Source organism: Eulemur rufifrons, chromosome 18 (assembly GCF_041146395.1).
Source record: "Eulemur rufifrons isolate Redbay chromosome 18, OSU_ERuf_1, whole genome shotgun sequence".
NCBI classification, from domain to species: Eukaryota; Metazoa; Chordata; class Mammalia; order Primates; family Lemuridae; genus Eulemur; species Eulemur rufifrons.
The window spans coordinates 23300830-23313159 of record NC_091000.1 but is presented as its reverse complement, the minus strand read 5'-3'; positions in this window follow the sequence as shown (position 1 = coordinate 23313159).

Here is a 12330-nt window from a genome sequence, read left to right as displayed (position 1 = left end):
ACTGAGAGCCTGAGAAAATTATCAATATCTTATCTAAATTAAAATCTAAATTAAATCTTTTTTCCCCTGTGGTTCAACTTCTTGGTGAGTATTCAATTATTGTCGTAAATTTATTGTTAATCTTTAGACTTAGGAGAAACATTGAAAACATTGAAAGAATTACTCAGAACAAAGTAATTTAACAATGTATTCAAACATAAAAAATGTAAGAACTGGTATGAGAAAAGAACAAAGGTGATAAGAATTAGAAACTCATGAAAGAAAAGTCCCATGATACTGTAAGAGCAACTAATATTTCTAATACTTGCAGAAAATAGAAAAATCTTTAAGGCTATCTATATAATGCATGAGAACAAGCATTATTTAATGTATCAAATTATTGGCAATTGGCCACATTTTTAATAATCAAAACAAAAACTGAGTTGTAATATAGTTTATGTTCAAATATTGATATAAAATGCATAATATATGAATAAATTAGGTGGCATAATGTGTGTTTTTTATCATTTTTACATTCTCAGAATCACATATTGAGGTAATCTTTCTTTGTTGATGCCAGATCACTTATGTAATGCATACTTCTTTCTAAATACTCTCTTGTAATCATGAGTCATGTGGTCCTTAATCGTAACATGATCAAAACCATATTTTCCTTGAAATGAAAAAAAAATTAGTGAAATTTAAATTTTATGTTTTTTTTTTACTGTCAATTAGTACTTATTGGTGACTAATTTACTACTCTTTGAATACCAGTTTCAAATATTAATCCTGAGAACTAAAATCTTGCCCCTCTTTCTATAGTCAGTCTGTGTCTACAAGTCAACTGATATTGCATTTTCTACATAAGAATGTTGACATGTGGATTATACACTATAAGGTATATGATAAAGGAATTAGAAGTTCTGTTAAGATTATAAAGGGACTTTTTGTTCTAACTAGAAAATCAGTTAATAGTTGTAATACTTTCTCCCACCACCAGAATATAACTGCATATATGTACAGGAAAGAAAGTTAGCTATCTTGTATCCGTTTCTTTACTCGTGATTGTGAGAGGGGGAAAAACGTTTCTGGATTATAAAAACAAAACAAAACTTACTGCATCTATAAATTAGTATCTTTTTGACAAGATATGGGATTATAAAGATAATATACAATTTTTTTATTAATATTTAAATTTTACATACCACGAAATGACAATAAGAAGAGACAGATGATTTTAGTAATACAAATGAAGTTTTTCAATATCCATTATCAAACGATGTTATAATTTGCATAACTCCACAAATTAAAATTGTATAGTTACATAATGTTTTCAGTTGCTCTTCAATGCAGGATATTCCTATTATTCAAAACCATGGTGGACATTCTCAAACAGTTAAGTATAAATGTAGGTTAATTTCTTTAACTGTTGCTACTGGAAGAATATTAACATATGTATCACTTCAAGTTTAGAATATTTTTTGTAGACACTGTGTATTTGGAGATTGCATTTCATGATGCAGCTTGTTTGAAACGGATAGCTACATTTCCAACAGCTGTAGCAGTGTTGAGAATAGCTAATAATAAAAGAACTTCTTGGCAAGCTACTTCTCCTGTTAAATGGTGAATGCAATGTGCTTGACATCTGTAATTTAAGTAATTTGGAAGAAAACACATTACTTTGCCAGCTGTAGATTCTACTACTTCATGATTAAGATTACAACTCATTAATCAATTTATAGACAGAAATACACTATTGTGCAAAATAATAAGAATTTATACACACTATAATCAATAAGTATAATTAAAACAATAGTGTGCTACAGTCAGTTATTCGCCTTCTAGCCATTGTGAAATTACTGAAGCATGGAGCCAAACAGCTAATACCATGTTTAGTTTTGTTTATTGAAATAATGAAATTGTGTTAATGACAAAGTGCAAAAATACATAATAGGAATTAATGTACTGTGAAATAAAATTTTGTTCGAAAATCAAAATGAGTACAGTAAAGGCTCAGGCCTTTAAATGAACATTGTGTAACATACATTTAACCACTATTAAATCATTTTTATTGAAGTGTATCTGCAAATTATACACTATGAAAAATGACAGAAATATGCTCAAGAGAGATTAAGTCTAGTGAATGGAATTAATTTTATATAATATTCAAGTTATTTTGTATAATCACATAAAACTGAAACTTAAAAATACCTGCATACACTGTACTTAATATTTTCAGTGTTTTTATCTAAATATCACTTAAGTTTCACTCTTGCACAATTAATTCTTACAAGAAATTATTTTATGAAATTTAAATGAAAATAAGCCCTAAGTATCTCATATACAGTATATGATTGATAGAAATTCTATAGTTTATGCAAAGATAAACATAAAAATGCATAATGTTATTAGACCTAATATATTATATGATTGACAAAAATATTAGATTACTAATTTTAATGTCTTTGAATATTATCAAAGATATGTGACTTTACAGTTTTCAAAATACAATATCATAAATATATAGGCCATCTTTAAAAATGCATTTACTTATTAACAGATAAATCTTGAATGAATAAAAAAGCCACACCATTTTATCAGTATTAATGATTAAATAATATTCAGATATTATTTTGTAAATACTTCCAATTTGAAGTACTTTATGATTTTATACATCAAAAATGTGCTTGTGTTCTCATTGTTTTTTCTAATTAGTTGAGTATTTAATAAACATTAACATTTTATAAGTGCAGGTTTGTACCAAATTATAGAATATATCATGGTCACTTTGTTTCCAGTAAGTGTTCAAAATTGAGTAAACAAAAATAAATTTTCCATGTTATTACAAAATAAATGTTTTCCATTTAATAACATGGAAATAATTTAAATGTAATTTAAATTTAAACATAAAACTTTCTCATGAAGATTTTATTTTAAAATCTATAACTAACCTTGCAGAGAAAATTACTAGGCAAGGATACGAGTAAGCATAGTTTGGTATAAATTCCCTCAGTGAAGTGACTATTTTATCTTGTTCACAGTATATGTGTTTATTGAATTATTGAAAAAAGTATGCATTTTATATAAAATGATAAGCTGATAAAATACTAATCATGATGGCAATTATAAGATTGGGTGTGTATAAATGATAAAAAATGCTGAATGTTTAAAATCTGGTTAACACTTCATCACCAGCTTTAAAATAAAGAAATGGACTCAAATTGAACAAGAAAAGCAAGAGTAACAAAAAAATCAAACCTTTGAATAAATACCAAAGGTAATAGTCTTCTTTAGAAAAATGCACTCCTTAATATTTTTCTTAAAATGGCAGTCAGTCAACCCCCACTATTCCATCACCCTATACCTGAGCTTTCAACATGTGTTTTACATTACTCCAGTTACAGTTTCTAGGGCAGGAAAATGTTGAGAGCAATAGGTTGACAATTAGGTTAGTTGAAAAAATGTTTTAGGAGAATAAATAATCATTTTATTAAGTGACTATGAAATATGTATTGTACGATCTCCTCTTAAACAGCATGTAAAAATAATAAGAAAAGAAAGCAGTAATGTAGAAACCAATTATTTAAATAAAATTTTATGAATGAATAGGAAATATATTTTTTCATTTTGCAAAATGAAACATTGCAAAATTCAATTAACATTGAAACAACAATCTACTTATTGCTTTAATTTTGTATTTATTAACCACTATTTTTATCATTTAAATGCTTTCTACCATTCTAAATTGTTTAATTTAGCAATATGATACAATGATTTCCAATGTACTTGATGACAACAAATATTAAAAAAATATAAATGTACATGAACTTTTCAGAATATGAAAAATTAAAAGTAGAGATAAAATATTTTGATTTTATCAATCATCTTCTTTATTACTGATTATTACTATCACAGAAAGGCCCTACATTAAATTAATTTTGCTTCTGATATTCTAAAATGAATGATTAGTGAGAGGTCTTCAATTCCATCTCCACCTCTGGAGGGGAGAGTCTAGAGTAAGGTGGCAGCACTAAAGCCAGGATGCTCCCCAGTTGGGCCTTTCTCATTAACAGGATGTGTCTGTCCCTTCCCTTTGACTCAAACATTGCCTCTGCATTGAACGTGGCATTAGGGTGGGGACTGCACAGCCAAGACTTAGATTAGAGAATAGCATGCGCCGTTACTTGGTCTACTGAATAAATAAAAAGCTCTCCTGAAAACTACAGATGCAGAACAAACAGTGACGATGCAGACATTTTCCTCTTACTTGCTTTTTGAGATCTTTTTCAGGGACATTGGATACTTGGTGCCTGACCAAGAAGACAAAAAAGGAAGGGGAAGCAGAAACGGGCTCCCCTCCTACATATGGAGGGTATTTCTGCATTGCTAAAAATTATGGCCAGGTTTTTTCTTCGTCCTGGTTTGTTCAGTCCATGAAAACTCTCCTAAAGCTAACTTGGGCTTTTGCTTTTACCCAGAAAATTCTTAATACACTGATCAAAAGGCAGCAGTCTCAAAAACTGCCATTCCACAACTTTCCACAGTCCTATTGTTAGATCTGTCCTCTTGATTACGATTGCATCTTTATAGGAATGTTTCCCTAGTTAGGCTTTCAGGGCAGAGACATCTCATTTGAATCTCCAGGAACTAGCAGTGAATAGAAATTACAAGTAAGAACTCGATAAATATCTACTGGTTAAACTGATGAATAAATGAATTCTTTTTGACTTTCATGAATAATGTAAACAGATCAAGGAGCTCTATAGGGAAGCTCGATGGACAAAAAGAAAACATAAAATATAACAATCTAATTGAATTAAGCATTCCTGCAGGCTAGAACCATTAAAAAGTTTAAAAACCACTGTTGTAAATTAATTGTTTCCTGGTGTAGCATTGAATCTAAAAGCTATAGCACCACTGTTTCTAGTAGTTGTCAACATAATCTCAGGCAGGTTAGTTTAATTAAGCCATAAAATTTTTCAGCATTTTAAATTTAGTCATAACAAAAACACATTTACAATAAGAACTTTCAGATTAGTTGACTAAAATGCTTTCATTACCACAGAAAGAAAACACACACAGTTTGGGGAAGCTATTTTATTATTTTTAAAAACATATTTTTCCCAAATTAAGTAGACCAAAAAGTATGAGGCTTAGAATTCAATAAGGTTGGTCAAGCTTTCATAAATTTTATTTGTATGGTACCCATAACTGTAACTTTTGCTTATTGAAAATAAGTGTAAGAAGTTAATGTGCATTTGCAGGTGGGTGAGCTTTCTGTAGCGTGTGCATCCCATACACACTTTACACCTCCTGAGGGTGTGCGAAAAACCTTAGCTTTCAAGATGAAAATGTCCTTTGGTTCAGCATTCAGTTACAGAAAGGAAAAGGGAAAGGAGAAAGAATCTTACAACAATAAGAAAAATACAAGGTTTATCATTCATCAGAAAAAAAAAAAAGTGCTCTTAACAGAGGCTAGTGACCTACATTTCAGTTAGGCTGGAAGGAAATAAGACTATCTTTACAATGGAACGCATTAAGCCCAGATAAAAGATGAGGCTTTAAAAATCAATCTGACATTATTATATAACAAATCATATTAAATGTACATTGTTTCTTATAAGAGCAAGTATAAATTTAAATATGGTTTAAAGGAAATAAAAATTAAATCATGCAATTGCATACAGACAAAATTTAGAATTTTGTTAGATGTTCTGAACTAAGTAAAAAAAATGTACACATGCTCACGTATTACAGTTCATTTGTTCTGACTCTGAATTCTCTGTGACACAGATCTTGAAACTATCTTTGGTATATGTTGAATTGATTATATTTATTTTTCCTAGGGGAGATAAATATTAGGCAACTGCTCTCCTGTGTTTAGAAAGTAACCTGTGTCTTTAATACAATATAAGTATATATTGTGCACCATCTCCTCTTATGCTAGAAATAAACCATACTTTAGTATTTTATTATAATGGTTGATAGTGGATATTTCCTCTTCTATTTACCTGATTCATATGAATATATAGAATTAGGTGCAAAATTCAGCAAAAATAGTTGTTATCAGTGTTGACATGTCTTTTAATAGTCATAAATCAGCAGAATTGTCTTTTTGAATGTAAAATGTGGCAATTTAATTATCATCCATTTCAAATGGTTTAATACATGAATGTGATTGTAATTATTCCCTAAGAATTTGAAAGTGAAAGAAATAAGTCTGCTTTTTAGGATTAAATATTGAAATCTAGAAAAAGATATGGTTTCATACGTATATGAGTAAATCTATATATGGTAAAGGTGTGATTGAAAACTTTGAAAATACCTAAAAGTTGAAGCAATTTATTTAAATTAATCTCAAAAAATTATTATGCTTAAGCAGAAAGTTTATTATTATTTTTGCTGTATTTCTATAAGATTATATAGAACATACATATAATAAGGTTAGAATATAGGTAAGAAAGTAAATATCTAAAAATTACTTTGATTATGTTTTTTATCTTCTATCACTTTAATGCATTCCATCTTTACTGACTTCTGACCAGCATTTATATATTTTTTTATCTGCCGAGAAAACAAAAGAAAACAAAAACAAAAAATTCAAACTTTCAAACCTGTGTTCTCTTTATATACTACCTGATCTTTCTCTTTCCTCTATAGGAAAAAGAGGGTTACAATCACTTGGGGAAAAAAATACAATCAATTAAATAAATATTGAGCACTTACTTGGTTTCAATAACTGTTAAAAGTCCCCGACACACATTTAACAATGTAAAGACCTATAGATTATATTCACACAGAGGAAACTAAAAATAATGAACATAATAAAAAATTATGCAGTATATTAAATGGTGCTAAGTGCAACAGAGGATAAGGAATTGGATGTTTGGTGAAGGCAGATTGCAATTTGCAGTAAGGGATCACAATAGGTTTATAAAGATGTGATATTGGAGTAAGTATTTCAAGGAGATGTGGGATTTATTTGTGTTGATTACTTGGAGAAGAATATTCTAGGCAGAGAGAACTACCTGGACAAAAGCTGAAAATAAGAATATGGTTAGAAATGTTGAGAACAGCACGGTGTCCAGAGTGCTTTGAATCATGATACTAGGAAAAAGCTGAGCAGGGAAAAGCTGAATCAGATACTGTAGAGCCTTGTGAACCATTGTAGGGTGTTTGGCTTTAACTCTGAATGACATAGGAGCTATTACAACGTTTAGGGCAGAGAAGTAACATGATCCGAATGCATTTTAAAATAATGAGGCTAAGTGTTATATTGGAGCAATGATAGAATAAGAGAGGCCCAAATAAGAAGGCTATGGGCAATCGTGTACATAGACATGGTTGTCAGGGTTAACGGTGGTAACAAGGAGCTGATGACAAGTGGTCAGATTCTGGAATTATTTTGAAGATAGAACAGTCAGGATTTGTGGATTCGTTGGGTGTTATATATGAAAGAAAAAGAAGAATCAAGAATGCCTTCAAGGCTTTCCTTTGAGCAGCAAGTAGAATAGAGTTTTTAATCAAACAAATTGGGGAAAACATTGGTAACATAGATTTGGTGTGGAAAATGAGGAGTTTGTTATTGAATATGTTAATTTTGAGGTATAAAGAAATAAATTAGGAAGTTGAAATTAAATGTGTATTGAATTTGAAAAATGTTAGGAAAATGTGAATTTGACATATAGATGTTATTTAATAATTAAAGGAGGATTATTTCTAATTCCTTCCCTCCAAGTACTTCTCAGAGTATTCAGGTCACTGCTGTGCTCATCATCCTTAACATCTATGCAGTTCACTAATAATCTCATGGCCCCTGTATCCAAAGATCAATATTTATTCCTGATTTTATTTACCCTCCAGGCAGCATTCCCACAGCTGAACACATTGTCCTTTTAAAAAAACCTTTCCTTCCTTAATGGTTGTGGCAACAACTCTCCAGTGTTCTCTCCTACCTTGTGGACAGCTCATTTCAGTCTCTCGTGCAGTAACTTCATGCTTTACTATGACCTTGTTCTTCCCAGAGATCTATCTGGGGCCTTTTTACTTCTCACTTGATATAGTCTTACTGGATAATTTTATTAGCCAGGATTCTTGATTATGAGCAACAAGAACTTATTTTTTTTGTTATAAACAATGACTATTGGACTCAAACAATAAATAAGAGGTTAGAAGAGAAGATGGCAGCCTAGTCTATCATTTTCAAAGATATTTCTCTCTAAGCAATGTGTCCTTAAAATATTCTATTTTTGTATTCCTATTCAAGATTCAGAAATCTGTGCAATTCTGACTCACTGAGCTCATGTTACATGTTTTCCCTTTAACTTGTGTGTGTGAGTTTAGAAATGACGGGTGGGAGAGTGTTGTTACAGGTAGTGAATGAATCTGCTCTTAGAAAGCTTCAAGGCAGATTGTTACTTTTAAGCATATGTTCAAAGTCTTAAAATTGTTGATGGACTTCTGAATTACTATCTTCTGCCCAGCTCCTCACTTGTTATCTCCCTCCACCCCTCCACTCCATTATTTTTTTTCAGTCATGTTGGACTTTTTAAGCTACTATGAGCTACCACACTCATTGATCTTAGGCATATGCTTGTTACCCACCTCACGAAAAAATTGTAATCAGCTTCTTCTATTTTAATATTTTGTTATGTTTTGTTTTACCTGTAGAAAGCCCTGTACTCCTGCTCCCCTCTACCTATTTAGATGGATGTTTCTATATTGGGTTCTCATAGAAATCTAGATTTCTCCACATCAGAACATTTGATAGGCTTAGTAACATCTAATTGTTTACTTTCCCCTCTCGATGCTTGAAGGCTAGAGACCGTAACAATTTTGTTTACCATTATGTGCCCATCACATAATATTACAGTAGATGTTAAACATTTGTTGAATAAATGCATAATCTCATGAATATATTCTAATAAATGGAATTATGAACTCTTACTTTTAGGGCAGACACATCTATACTTTTAATTATATAGCTAACACATCTCATTCTGAATCATTATTTTTTTTCAAGAATAATCATTAGATTTTAATGTGATAACTCAATTGGCTTGCCTATTTAGAGCCATAGAATGTATTAATACATTAGTAAGCATTCTATTCTACTCAACATTTCCATTATTCAAGTCTACCAAATTGCCATTATTTTTTTGGGGGGGGGGTGGTTATGAAAAGCCAGTTAACTCACACACTTTTCTCTGTAATAATAATGATAACAATAATAATGATAATAGCCACAACAAAATCTTACTGAGTGCTGTATGCCAAGAAGCATTCTAATTGCTTTAGATTAAATTAAATCATATAATCCTCACATAACTCTATGACACAGGGGCTAAATATTCCTATTTGACAGCTAAAGAATCTGAGATAAAGAACAAACAAATATTGTAACCCACCAAAGTCACATAGCTAGTATGTGTAAGAGTTGAGATTTGAATAGACACAGTCTGGTTCCATAGTTAATGGTCATAACCCACTTCAGATTCTGAGAACAGGTGAATGACAGAGAAAACTGAAATCAAGATCAAAGTACCAGCTTTTTTATTAATAATACTGGATCTGAGGTTGCATTTTGGCCTTAGGCAAAAATGGGTGACCTGCTGTAGAACTGAGACAGAGGTGCCCATTAAGACCCAGAAAGAACACCTGAACATTCACAGGTCCCTACAGGTCCTCCTTTTCACAAAGCCTTTGTGAAAAAGCCCAAACTCCCCTACTAGGCCACGGGAAACAAGGAAGGAATTATTAATATGAACTACTTCAAGTTAAAGAAAAACACTTCGGTGATGATTTATGCTATCCATGTCACTTTCAGATACCTGGACCACGTTGGCAATGATCAAACCTAGTACGGTATTTTATAACCTCTAATGAGTTAATTATCACTGCTTTGATGTAGCATTGTTGTCTCTTATGAAAGTAACAAAGTAATGACTCTTTTTATTCCACTGAATTGCAAATGAATATGGCTGTTTTCAGCTAAATTGCTACTTGTGGAAATATTAATAACTGCCCGCTAGTGCTTCTCTAATCTAACTGTGCTATGGAATCACAATGAAGATTTAAAAGGAAATGCAGATGCCCAGACACCCCCATAGGGCCACTGGGTCAGAATCTCAAGTTAAAGAGCCCTGTCTGTGCCTGTTGCTCAAGTGCAACCAAGGTTGATCACGACTGTCTTAAACGGCTAAGACTGTCAGCATGTATAGGAAAATAATTTAGAACAAGGGTGATAGTTCGCAAAAGTGTGTATTATTACTAAAACAAGAAAAAAATTAAAGCAAAAAAGAAGTTGTATGCTCTGTATACTGGGAAGTCATTTTAATTAATTAGAGAAAGTTTGGCCTATGCGTTTGAATAATAAGCCTGCCTTAAACTAAAATCAGATTAGGAAAAAGGAATGAATCAGCAAAGTTAGCATTTATAGTCTACCTACATAGAAATTAGAATCTCAAATGTAGGTTTGATCAAGTCAGATGTGAGAGTTTGAAACTACAAATTCAGTGATGGACTTTCACGAGGAACATATCTTGTTGTCTATACTTCTGTCCAAAATATGGAGGACGGCATGTATTTTATTAGTTGATCTCTGTTCTTCTTTTGAATTTTCCTTATCAGCTGTTGTGATCCCTTCTGACTTTAATATAAAACCAAATATAAAGCCAAAGTGGCATTATAAATATATAAATCTTGTTTTTCGTCTATTTTTCTTTAACATGCTGGCTTTTTATTTAATTGACTTACATTTTTATTTTTTGTAAACTCTTGTGGTAAACTCCTATTGTTAAATTTTAAAAGATATTTCCACATCAACTTTCTTTGCTTCCTATTTCTTTAAAAACTTTACTTTTTCCTGAAAACCAATGCAATTCTGATGTTATATACTTGGTTTTTATGTTTGTCATTAAGACACTGTCATATTCTTATTATTTCTCTTGACTTGAAACTAGTATTATAATCTTTATTACCTTTACATGTTTCCAGCTGCTAATGTTTTATTTATACTGAGTTTCTGTTAATATGTCTGCTTTTCTACTTGTGATGAAAGTAAATTTATAAATACAAATCTAACTGAAATACAAAGTTCAAGTATGAAAGTATATACAGTGAGAATAAGTGCATGCCTTATTTATCTTTGGGTCTCTAATGCTTAGCTTAGATCATAAGTATCTATTGTGTAGACATCTGAGAGTACATAAGACATGCATATGTTTTTCCAAAGGCACTGAGGTCATTACTAAACAAAAGAAAAAGCTAAATAAACAGAAAATAAAATCAAAACATAAAATGTCTCTCATTTTTTCCCTTTAAGCACCAGGGATCAATGAGATTCTGATGCTCTTTCACAACATAACATTAGAGAGAGGAAAAATGACTTCTTTTTGTTTCAAGTCACTGAATATCGGTTTATTTATTTGTAAACCAATGACTCAAAGACATATCCTCCCTGCCTCAAAAGATATTGATTTTTGTGGTATCGAAAGATATAAAATGCACAATATAGTTTTTTCATTTTAAAATTGCTCTAAACATATGTATCAGTAGTCAATATTACTTCAGAAAAAAATGAGAAGCATTGCCATGTTAGAGGACCTTGTGAAAAATCAGTATAAATATAACCCTAATCTTCCATACAAGTTATTTTGGGAACTTCTTAGATTTCCTCACCCCACTGCTTAGTCTAAGTGTCTTGGCAGAACACCTGGAGAAATCCTTTCTGATCTTCCACCTATGATGTTGACTGCAATTCTGTTGCTTCCATGCTAAGAATAATCGTGGAAGTCTCAGGCATCCTTTGGAAGATAGTAATCTTAATGTATAGAGTCCAAACTCACAAGCTGTACCATGAATTTGTTTCTTACTTCCCCACATAATCCAAGGAAGGCAAGAAGCTATATATCCTATACAGAACCAATTGTCTCATTCTTCTTCTGAGAGAAATTTTCTAACATACCTGCATTAGCATACTTGCATTTCTCTTTCTAACATACATACCCTATTCCTCTCCTCCAAACACCCCTCTTTTCATTACTCTTAGAATAGTCTTCTAAACATGTTTAAACTTTCTGCAACAAAAGCCAGGAAGGTAATTGCCTAGAATATATAAAATACTTTAAAAATGAAAGTTTTTTTTATTATTATTTTTATCATTATATCAAATCCCAATATTAGTTCTAATTATCTCTCAAATATGTGAGTTTTTTAACTCTAAGATTTTGAAAAACCTCTTTAAACAATTCCAAAGAGGTGGAAACAAGTATAAGAAAAATTAGTTTAGCTTAGAGAAGTGTAAGCATAACAATTTAGGAGATTGTCAGTACATTTTGGTTTCTTTCTGCT